Source organism: Vicia villosa, linkage group LG6 (genome assembly GCF_029867415.1).
Source record: "Vicia villosa cultivar HV-30 ecotype Madison, WI linkage group LG6, Vvil1.0, whole genome shotgun sequence".
Taxonomy (NCBI): Eukaryota; Viridiplantae; Streptophyta; class Magnoliopsida; order Fabales; family Fabaceae; genus Vicia; species Vicia villosa.
The window spans coordinates 138,886,986-138,899,922 of NC_081185.1; positions in this window are offsets into that span (position 1 = coordinate 138,886,986).

The window sequence follows — 12,937 nt, forward strand, 5'->3', positions numbered from 1 at the left end:
GAGGGCTAGGGGATTGATCAAATGGAATCAAAATTCCCATCATTGCATAAGAGATATTTGCAAACTTTCTTCATGGCTAAGAAACCAAATCAACTTCACTAAGCAAGCTCACACTCTCACTCAGTACTGAACCAATTGCCTATAAATAGAGGCCTCATTCTCATTCAAAAAACACACCAAAGCAACCATATTACTTGCTTTCTCTTTCTCTCCTCTTGTTCATTGTTTTTCAAAGTTCTTTGGCAAGAAGATTCGTTTTCTTCAAACCAGAGCTTATCTTTGGGAAGTGAGCATTCTAACATCTCAAGGGAGGTCATTTGAGGTGATCCAAGCACCTGGATCACTTCTGTAAGTGGAGGAACACCATTGTTGCTCTCACTTTGGAGCATTTGCAGTTGGAGGTCCATGGAGTAATTCAGGAGGTTCTGAGCCAAGCCAATCATCCAGGCACACTCCTCAGGTCCTAGTGAAGCTAACCAGATGGCTGCAGCTCATCTGTAACTCCAAATTCAACAACCTCCATGTTCACTTGAAGCTGAAATCGAGGGAGGTCCATAGAACAATTCAGAAGGATTCAGGCTACAACAAGCATCCAGTTAGCATCATTGAGTCTCAGGGAAGCTATTGAGATCATTCATTCAAGCCCAGGTGCTCTCAATCATCCTCACGACCTCCACTTTCAGAGGTAAGTTTCTGAACTCCACCTCTCTAATTTAAGTACTCTTTGTGTTAAAGCTCGATTCTATCTTGTTCAGCATCATCAGAGGATTGAAAACCCTCTATCATTGTTCATTTATTCATCTTGTGCATCATTTAATTTTAAAATTAGGATTTATGTGTTCTTCGTGTTCATGATGAAATTCGTTAGTTACACTTAGAATAAATGAATTCTGAGCCCATAGTCATGTTCCTTGTCCAAAAACGAGTGAGATTGATGTTTACATCATGCCATTTAGTTGAGAAACCAGAGAGTTAGGAATTTGAAAATCTTTGAGCTCGAGGAAGAAGATGAACATGGCGCGCGCAAAATTTGAATCTTCTGGCTTGTTTTAAAATATATTATGTTGGATGCGTGTGAATAACAAACTGCGCGCGTAGCCCAGATGGTGGGAGTTTTGGCCAATGACTTGGAGGGCGCGAGTTCAAGCCCTCTAGGTGACAAAACCATCTTTTTATCACCTTTTCCACTTAATTTCTTCACAACTTTAACTAATTAGTTAACCTATCAAATTAACTCCTTTTTAATTCATTTTTTATGCACTTATTGATTAATATATATATTTTATAAATAATCAAAAAAAATCATAAAAATATTATTTATTTTATATGTTTTGATTAGGTTAAAAATGGTTTGTTTTAAGTATTTTAAAATATATTTCAATATATGTTTTCATTAAAGTTTCAAAACCTAATATTTCATAAGTGTTTTAGTGTTAAAAACCCTAATCATTTAGGTCTTAATTAGGTATAGATTTTGTCTGTACTTCAATTAAGTTGACTTTTGTCAAAATTCAAATTATGTTCAAACTTCAAAATAAACAGACGATCGAGGTTTTCAAACAACAGAACCCCGTATCTTTTCAACTGTTTTCATAAACAGTAAACCATTTTTTAACTGGGCCTCTAATAGAGTGTAAGTCCCAAAAACCTTCTCTTCTTAGCTTGTTTTCAAAACTGTATTTTCAAAATCTTCTTTCTGTTTTCAAAAACATTCTTCTGGTATTTGAAGGGCATTATTCCCGGTGAAACTCTTCAGATACCTATGTGACCTTTGTCCATCTTCACTTCTTCTGTTTTCAAAAACCATTAACTGTTTATCATATACATTCAACTGTTATCAACAAAAACAATAAAAATACTGTTGAGGCTCTGTACATACTTCTTCAATGGCCTCCACTCCATCCAGGTTAGGCTTTACAAGCTTTCAATTTACAGTCTTTATTTAAATTACTGTCAAATATAAACTGTGCATATATTAGTTTAGAACTGCGTTTGAGTATAAACCTTAGGACAGTTAAACTATATATATATTATAGGAATATGACCTAGGATTGAGAATGTCTTCCCGGTGAAGGCTCTTTCCTAATTAGAGATCTGTAGTTCAAACCCCCAAGATGAATTATTCCCGGTGAAACATCTTGGCAAAAACCTTAGAATCCAAATAAATAGGACACATCCACCCAAAGAGGAATTATTCCCGGTGAAACCTCTTACCCATTTGCTTAGAGCCAAAATAAGTTCAAAACTACATAGCTTTCTCTTGTGCTATAACAAGGACCCTCGATTAGCCTCCTCTTGGGCTTTGTACAAGGACCCACAGGCTTCTTAAAAGCATTTCCAGCTTCCTCTTGAGCTTGTATACAAGGACCCATCAGGTTTCTTATAAACATAGGAACAGGTCTTTAGTCACCCTTTAGCCTACCCTGGTGAGTTTCTTCCAATTTAAACCAGACTTTAAACAAGCTAAGTTTGTCTCAATTTTGCATTGAGTACATTTTTGGAATGAGAGACCTGGACAGTCTCTGTCACCCTTATCTTCATCAATCCTCCTTAGTAGAGTCTAGGATCTATGTTTGGTCACCCTCAGCATTGAGTCAGCCTTCATCTTGGGCTTTAAACAAGAAGTCTCCACTAGATAATCTTTCTGCCAATCTTTTCATCCTTTAAATATTTAATGGAGTGCTACCTCAATCATTTCAATAAAATCCCTGGAAAGGGTTAGCTTCCACACATTCCTTCATTTTAATAAAAATCCCTGGAAAGGGTTAGCCTCCAAAGTCAATTAAAATCATTCCTTCATTTCAATAAAAACCCCTGGAAAGGGTTAGCCTCCAACATCTGTTTAAAATTAATTAATAAATAATTTCATTCTCTTAGGAGATAATTTCCCCAAAAGAGTCAAAACCCCTGGAAAGGGTCAGCCTCCAAAAAACATGATAAAGTCAGTCTTTTAACAGACAAATTCACCAGCTGAGTCAAAATCCCTGGAAAGGGTTAGCTTCCAAAGAAAAACAGTCTTTTAATAAATAAAATCTCCTCAGTAGAGTCAAAACCAACAAAAACAGTTAGCCTCAACCTTGGGCTTCATACAAGGCACCAAACAATAAAACTCCCCTGTCAAGAGTCAGCCTCAACCTTGGGCATTGTACAAGGCAGATAATAGAGTCTCCCCAGTAAGTCCTTCATTACTCAGTAGCCACAACCTTGGGCTTTGTACAAGGCAGATAAACCATATTTTCATGTGTCAAAGATTCCTAACACTTAGGATCTTTTCCCCATAGAGTCATCCATACTCAATTCATTAAAAAGAGTCCGCCACAACCTTGGGCTTTGTACAAGGCAGAAAATAATGTTTTCCCTAACTAGAGTCATAGTATAAAAAACCCAATTTTTTCAGCAGTCAGCCACAACCTTGGGCTTTGTACAAGGCACACAAATAGAGTCTCCCTAAGTAGAGTCAGCCTCAATTCTGGGCTTTGTACAGAACACCAAATAAAAATCCATCAAATAGACTTTCCCTAAACAGAGTCAGCCTCAATTCTGGGCTTTGTACAGAACACAAAAATACCCTGTAATTAATCCCCAGTGGAGTCATCTCCCAGAGTCAATAATATTAATAAATCAATCAAAAAGCCTCAAGCTTGGGCCTCATACAAGCCAGCTAAAGTCAAATCTTTTATACAGTAGATAGACATAGCTTATCTCCATAGAGAGATATTTTTACTACTCTACCACATTCAAACAAACAAACATTTCATTTCAATTTTAATCAAGTCTCCCATTTAGGATTTTGAAAGGCATGAGCTGGCAGTAAAACCCAGACATGTGGTAACTTTCCCTAATTTGGATGAGCATCTTTCTTTCATTTAAGAGGCATTTGACTGGTATACTTGCACATACACAAGTAAGGTCCCCCTCTTGAATGAAATGAATTCAGTTATTCTGTCACTCCTTTAAATGTTTGTGGTAGAATAGTACAAATACCTCTCTGTAGAGATAATTTCATGTCTCTTTACTGTAAACAGAGATTTAATTCCAAGCTTCAACCTTGAGCTTCAAGCAAGGCACCAAAAATAATTAATTTCCCTAGTTAGTTCCCCGAACTACATTAAGCTCTGACTTCCACTAGGGATATGTAGGCATGAGGTTCACAAGGAATCTCAGCGAGCTAATAAAATACCAAAATAGTCAGTTTGTCTGTCTGTCTGTCTTTTCAAATCAATTCAATTCTCTCTCCTAATACAAAGGAGAAACTTTCCCAATCATTAGCAATAAACACAAACACAATGACACAGAGAAGGTTCCTGTAGAGTACTACAGATATGTAGGGTGTTTAAACACTTCCCTATGTATAACCGACCTCCCGGACTCCAGAATTTCTAGTCTAGGTGAAATCCCCACACTTAGCAAACTCCTAGGGTTTAGTTGAGATCTTTTTTCCCCTTTCCTACTCGTAGGACAAATAAGAAAGTTCGTGTGATATCGTAGGAAGAACTGAAATAAAATTCATCCCACCACGGGCGCATTCTCCTTCCAAATTTCGCGTGAAGGGTTTAGCGTGCCGTCCTCCCAAGTGAAACGGGGAGGTAAAAAAAACGACCACCACAGAAAAATGGCGACTCTGCTGGGGATATAAGTGTTCAAAACCTTGGTTTTTCATCCAAACCAATGGTTGACCTGTTGCTGGTCCAGCCCCAATGAGGAATTAGGGATGCCAAATTCCCCCTCAAACAAGAGAGGTCCTGCCTAACCTCTGTGTCATATCATGTGTTTGTTGCATATATATTTGTTTATTTTGTTTATTCTGTATCGGGAAAGGGCTTGATTCCCCCTTGTGGTGAGAAATCCTATACCCGGATTTGAGTGCAACATAAGATAGGATGGAGGATGTCTTCCCGGTGAAGGCCCTCTAATCTTGGTTTCCAAGTCTACTCTTGGGATTTGCCTGGCTGGTTGTGATTAACTGCGCCACTGCATTCCGAGACTGATTTGTACCAGGAGGACCTAGAAACACATTAACCCCACTTAAAGCCTTTTTTAGGACGTAGAGCGGTGATTACGGAAGTAATTGTCACGCAGATACTACACTCAGAGAAAACTCTCTTATAGATACCAATCAACGTATCTTTAAGGTTGAGCAAAAACTCTGAGACCCCTAGAACCCGTTCTACAGGTACAAAAATCCTTAACCTTAGTTTACCATTGGGGCGGGAGACTGCGTTTTGACTTCATGACCACTATACCCTTCAACGCCATGTTTGTTTAAAACTCTTGTGTGTGCATTCATGCATTCATGCATCATTCATTAAACAACTAAAAAAAACAAAAAGAGTCTTTTTCGAGTCGTTTTTCAAGGAAACTAAATAACGAACGTTTTGAACTTCATAGAAAGAGAGAAACGGAGAAAGGACTTAAGGATCTATACCATGGATTATGGGAGAAAGAGAGCTAGGAAATACACCTTCAAGATTCCCCAGGTCGAGGAACTGGGAAAGCTCGGAAAACTGGTGGTCAACCCCCAGGCTTTCAAGGAGAAGTATGGAAAACTTCTGCCTTTGCTCAATACCAACATGGTGGATGGGATCCTTCCCACCTTGGTACAGTTTTACGATCCAACGTATCACTGCTTCACCTTTCCAGATTATCAGCTCATGCCTACGTTAGAGGAGTACTCTCGTCTGATTGGAATACCCGTGTACGCGCAAGATCCGTACTCCGGTTTGGAAAAGAATCCTGACGACATTATCATTGCTGCAACTACTCCTTTGAACGTAGTCGACATCAGAACTCATATGGTGAGTAGAGGAGGAATTCAAGGATTGCCCTCCAAATTCCTGTTTGATCAAGCTCGGTACTTCGTCAGCATCCAAGATATGAGCGCTTTTGAGGAAGTCTTGGCTTTGCTTATCTACGGATTGTTTTTGTTCCCTAACATTAACGATTTCGTCGACATCAACGCAATTAAGATCTTCTTAATTGGAAATCCAGTTCCAACCTTGCTTGCGGATGCTTATCACTCTGTGCATTCAAGAAACCTGCAGCGAGGAGGATTAATCACATGCTGCGTACCGTTGTTATACGAATGGTTCGTTTCGCACCTGCCAAAGTCTAGCACTTTCTGGAACATGAGGGATGGCCTTTACTGGTCACAGAAAATCATGTCTCTCACTCATACAGACATTGATTGGTGTAGTCCTGACAACGACGAAACCAAGATCATCTTCAGTTGCGGAAGTTTCCCCAACGTACCCCTTATTGGAACTAAGGGAGGAATTAGTTACAATCCAGCTTTAGCCCGTCGTCAATACGGCTATCCTATGAAAAATATTCCAAGTAACATCCAATTGGAGGGTCTGTTCTTCAAGAACATCGACGATCATGGCAACATGCTGAAGAAGGAAATTGTCCAAGCCTGGCGTCTTGTTCACAGCAAAGGGAGAAGATTGTTAGGAAAACATCTTTGCATCTCCCTGGATCCTTACCTTCAATGGGTACGCGTCAGAGCATTCAAGCTCAGGATGCCATATCAACATCAAGAACCTATTCCCCTGAGGGAACCAATTTACCTTTTCTCCACCGATGTTGAAAAACTGCAAGCGGCATTAAACAAGGTATGCCAAGAAAGGAATGCTTGGAGGAACAAGTATCGAATTGTCAACACGGAAAATGTTGAAATTCATAACATCCTAAGAAGGAAGGATGAGTTACTTGAAGTACTCGATCGACAAGTGACGCAAACGTCACTTTCTCATCATATCCCTCCTGCTTCCTGGATCATCGATCAGCTCACGTCAGAGAACGCTCAGCTCAAGAAACAGAAGAAGATGTTAGAACGTGAAGTCGGCTCTTCATCAAAGTTTTAGAGTCCTTTCTCTCAGTTTCTCTGTATTTCCATTTTCAAAGTGTGTAAAAAACGGCGTTTTCGCTTAATTAATAAAGTTTGATGTTTCATAACGTAATTATGATGTTTCCTTGAAAAATAATAACTTAATTGCATATCATACATCGCTTTAGTTGTACGCACTGACACGAGAATTGTCGCGGATCTAATAGTCACTTTCCTTTCTCCAGAAAGAGAGGAGGAGAAGGAGGTGAACCAAGACTTTCAAGCTGTCTCATCCATACAACACTCGTTCAAGTCGCAAGAAAAGAATGGAAGACTTTGAGCAAGAGAATGAAGAACTCAGGGAAGAGATTAATACTCTCAAAGGTACTGTTGAAAGGCTCAATAGTATGGTAGAAGCCCTGGTAGTTGCGCAGAATCGACCAACGCCAGAAGAACCACAAAGGACTGTGGTTTCCGAGATTGTTTCTACTCCTGTTCCTCAGTATACCATGCCGCCTGATCGACCTTGGGGCATGCCGTATAACTTTACTCCAGAAGGGTACATACCTCCAGCTTCTGAAGCTCCAAAAGTCACCATGGATATGCGTCCACCGGAGGGTTACAAACCTCTGGAAATTGAAGTTCCAAGAGCAACGGCAATGGGTTTCGCACAACAGAATGCTGAGATACCAAGATCTGCTGTCATGGCTTCTCCACAGCCCATTATGCATACTTTTCCCCCGCAGGGCGGACAAGTATATCATCACGCTCCAAGTGAGGATGCTGGCGTGTATGAAAGATTGGACGAGTTCCAGGAACAGTTTCTGCAAATGCAGAAGGAACTCAAAACTCTCCGAGGACAAGATCTATTTGGAAAGAATGCTGCAGACCTCTGTCTGGTTCCAAATGTTAAGATTCCTCACAAATTCAAAGTACCAGAATTCGAGAAGTACAAAGGGAATTCATGCCCACAAAGTCATCTTGTGATGTACGCTCGAAGAATGTCAACTCAGACTGATAATCAACAATTGCTCATTCATTATTTTCAAGACAGCCTGACTGGTGCTGCACTCAAATGGTACATGAACTTGGACAGTTCAGAGATTCGTACTTTTCGAGACCTCGGAGAGGCCTTCGTCAAACAGTATAAGTACAATCTGGATATGGCTCCCGACAGAGATCAACTCCGGGCCATGACTCAAAAGGATAGAGAAAGCTTCAAGGAATACGCTCAGAGATGGCGTGAAGTTGCTGCTCAAATTTGTCCACCACTTGAAGAGAAAGAGATGACAAAAATCTATCTCAAAACTTTGAGTCCATTTTACTACGGACGAATGGTTGCAAGTGCACCAAGTGATTTTACCGAGATGGTAAACATGGGTGTACGTTTAGAAGAAGCAGTTCGAGAAGGACGCTTGAACAAAGAACCAGAATCTTCTGTTGGTCCAAGGAAGTATGGAAGTTCTTTCCAGAAGAAAAAGGATCAAGATGTCAGCAATGTCTTGCACAAAATCAAGAAGAAATTCCAACCTCAAGTTGCCACAATAACTCCGGTTGTTAACTCAGCGCCAGCTTATCAACCTCAGATCTCGCAACAACAAACTCAACAAAGGTCGCAGCAACCTCAGCAGCAGGTTCGACCTCCAAACTACAACAATCGGGCTCCAAGGTATCCTGCCTTTGACCCCGTACCAATGCCGTATGCAGAATTGTTTCCAACATTACTGGCAAAAGGACTCATTCAGACGAGAAGTCCTCCAAATCCTACAAACAGTTCCTCACCATGGTATAAGGCTGACCAATCTTGTCCCTATCATCAGGGGGCACCAGGTCACAATATTGAGAACTGTTTCCCTTTCAAGATTGACGTCCAACGATTAGTGAAGAGCGGAATGCTATCCTTCAAAGATACTAATCCAAACGTCCAAGCAAATCCTTTGCCGCAGCACAAAGAAGCTTCAGTAAATCTGGTAGACCAACACCCCAACGTCATTCAAATCTACGACATTCGTCAGATAGGGGAAAATCTTGTCAAGATGCACGCTAAACAAGCTGGGTACGGTCATGTACCACCTCACAACTACTTCACATGCGAAATTTGTCCAGAGAATAATCAAGGATGTACCGTAGTTCAAGCTGCATTACAAGAACAAATGGACTTGGGATGGATTCAACATATCCGAGTCAGAACTGAACATGACATCAACATGGTTCAAGGATGTCCAGGAGAATACAAAATCTACAAAGTTGAAGACCTTGAAGGATCGGTAGTCAGGTTCCACAAAACTTTAAATGGACTTGCCTACTTTGGAACAGATTTCCACGCCTACAGTAGATGCAGAATCTGCCGAAGGGATTCACAAGGATGTTCACGTGTTCGCAACGACATTCAGAAGCTAATGGATGACAATACCATTACTGTTCTTGCCAATAGAGAAGATGACGAAGTCTTTACCGTATCTCCTCAAATTAATCAAGTTGAACCTATGCAAGTTAAGTATGATAGCAGGAAGACAGCAGTTGCACCGCTAGTCATCTACTTACCAGGTCCTGTACCGTATGAGTCCAGCAAGGCTATACCATACAAGTACAACGCTACATTCATTGAAAATGGTAAGGAAATACCATTACCGTCTGTTGTCAACATTGCTGATGTTAGTCGAGTCACCAGAAGTGGACGAGTCTTCAACAGAACGACAGAAAATGTGGAGAAACCTTCGGAGGAAGTACCACATGGGCAAGACAATCTTCCGACCAATGCTGTTCAAGCGAAAGAAAATGATGAGATCTTGAAGTTAATCCAGAGGAGTGAATACAACATTGTAGATCAATTACTACATACTCCGTCTAGGATTTCTGTTCTTTCCCTGCTATTGAGTTCTGAAGCTCATAGGGAAGCTCTACAGAAAGTTTTGGAACAAGCTTTCGTAGAACCAAGTGTTACTATAAGCCAATTCAACAACATCGTTGCCAACATCTCCGCCGGAACTAACTTAAGTTTCTGCGACGAAGATCTTCCTGAAGAAGGAGTGGACCACAATCTTCCACTTCACATCTCAGTTGGCTGCATGGGTAATGTACTCACAGGAGTCCTAATAGATAATGGATCCTCTCTCAACGTCATGCCTAAGTCAACATTATCAAGATTATCTTTCGAAGATTACCCTCTAAGAAAAAGTCATGTCATCGTCAAAGCATTTGATGGATCAAGAAAGTCAGTTTTCGGAGAAGTAGATCTTCCCATAACTATTGGACCTCAGACGTTCAAAATCACTTTCCAAGTAATGGATATTCCAGCACAATACAGTTGTTTGCTAGGTCGCCCATGGATTCATGAGGCTGGGGCAATAACTTCAACACTTCATCAGAAACTGAAGTTCATAAGGAATGACAAATTGGTAACCGTATGTGGAGAACGAGCTCTGATCGTCAGCAACCTGTCATCATTCTCCGACATAGAACCAAAAGAAGTTGTTGGAACTAAATTCCAAGCACTTTCCTTGGACAAAGGAAAGGAGAAAGCAGCGTCTATTTCTTCATACAAAGATGCGATTCAAGTTGTAAAGGATGGCACCACCAGTGGTTGGGGGCACATTAATATTCCTACTAACAACAAGAACAGAACGGGAATTGGATTCTTTCCAACATCATCAAAAGCTATCCCAGGGATTGAAGTAGTTCTCCCAATTCAAGAAACTTTCTGCAGTGGAGGTTTTCTTCAACCTGTTCAACAAACAGTTAATATCATCGATACAGAAAACACCGATGAAGAGGAGTGGTTATCCTATCTTAACAAAGCAGGATACATCTCCCTATCAGAATCTGAACCACTTTGCTGTTATCCAAATGAAGGATCTGAAATTAAGACTCAACCAAGCAGTGATGAAGTTACTGACAGCTTCACCACCAGAAGTCATGGTTCATCAGAAGAAGTTTCTCCTATCCCCGAAGAGACTTGGGATACATTAGGAGAACCAAGCGGAAAATTCGACTACATGGTAAAATACTCCGCTCCCGAAAGTTCAAGAATCTCTCTTGAAGATATTGTTCCAACTGGATGGAACAGTGATTTTGAGTACCTCTCTCAGCCAAAAGAGATGTATAAACCTTGCTATTCATCATCAACTGGTGAAGTCATCATTGAGGATTATATCCCCAAGTCACCTTCCGAGGCTAAGGATCTAGAGTTCACATATCTAGTCAATGCCATCTTGGGAGAAGAGCAAGACCAAAATACAAAAGAGGATGATCTCGAAAGTGTCTCTGACAACGAGTCTCTCCATTCAGAAGATTGGAAGTTCCCTCAAAAGAAAGTTCGACATACTCCACTTGGAAAGGGGTATGCTCACACCGCTCAGTCTGCTGAAGTAGAAGAAGATCGTCTGAGTGTTGCAAAGACAGTGGTTGGTAAATCAAGACCTACCACAGGCCAGCTTAAGCCTAAGGTTCCAGATTACTTAGTGCACAATGGGGTTCGCCACTACTGGACAGCTGTTGAAGTTTCAACTGTTGTTCGCACTCCTAAGTAGGAACTTTCACCGTTATTTTGTCCTCTCACCATAGCCCATGGTGAAGAGATGTTTCATAGGGCTTTGCATTTTACTATTTCTTAGTTAAATGTCCCTCTTTGCTTCGCCCAAAGCAATAGAGTTTTGTTTTATAGGGTCTTTGTTTCAAGAAATGACTGTCCATAAATAAAAATGTCATTCTGTTCCTTCGTTTAGTTTTCCCTTTTCTTTTTTTTCGGAAATTGGTAATCCTAAAAAACACCCTTAAAAAACATCAAAAAAATATTATTAACTGCATACACCGAGTCTTCCCTCGTTGTCTAAATAAAACTTATCACACATATGCAGATTAATCATAAAATACCCCGTTGAAACGTGCGACCGTATGACTTCTCCAAGCTTTGAGTTTCCTGTATTCGAGGCAGAGGAAGAAGAAGACGAAGAAATATCAAAGGAAATTTCACGGTTACTTCAACAAAAGGAAGAGGCCATTCAGCCATACAATGAGCCTCTAGAGATCATTAACCTTGGTTCCGATGGAAACAGAAAAGAGGTTAAGATTGGAGCTTCGCTCAGTTCAGAGATCAGAGAGAGTTTGATACAGCTGCTCAAAGAATTCTCAGATGTCTTCGCTTGGTCTTATCAAGATATGCCAGGGTTGGATACCAGTATAGTGGAGCATCACTTGCCATTAAAAGCAGAATGCCCTCCGGTCAAGCAAAAATTAAGAAGAACTCATCCGGAGATGGCCATGAAAATCAAAGAGGAAGTTCAAAAGCAGATCAACGCAGGTTTCCTCGTCACTTCAGAATACCCTCAGTGGTTAGCCAACATTGTTCCCGTTCCTAAGAAAGACGGAAAGGTCCGCATGTGCGTCGACTACAGAGATTTGAACAAAGCTAGCCCTAAGGATGATTTTCCTTTACCACATATTGATATGTTGGTAGACAGTACAGCAAAATCCAAAGTTTTCTCGTTCATGGACGGATTTTCAGGATACAACCAAATCAAAATGGCACCTGAAGACATGGAAAAAACAGCTTTCATCACCCCCTGGGGCACGTTCTGCTACCGTGTTATGCCTTTTGGACTAAAGAACGCAGGGGCAACTTATCAAAGGGCCATGACTACACTTTTCCACGACATGATGCATAAAGAAGTGGAAGTCTATGTGGACGACATGATTGCCAAATCAGAAAATGAAGAAGATCACATACAGAATCTGACAAAGTTATTTCAACGCTTACGGAAGTTTCAGCTTCGCCTGAACCCCAACAAGTGCACCTTTGGTGTCTACTCAGGAAAGCTCCTTGGTTTCATTGTCAGCAAACGAGGAATTGAAGTAGATCCAGACAAAGTCAAGGCAATTCAAGAAATGCCTTCACCCAGAACCGAGAAACAAGTTAGAGGATTTCTTGGACGTCTGAATTACATCTCGAGATTCATATATCTCATGACAGCAACTTGTGCTCCTATTTTCAAACTTCTACGGAAAAATCAAGGTTGCGTCTGGACAGACGATTGTCAGAAAGCGTTCGACAGCATTAAGGAATATCTGCTCGAACCACCCATCTTGTCTCCTCCAGTGGAAGGAAGACCTTTG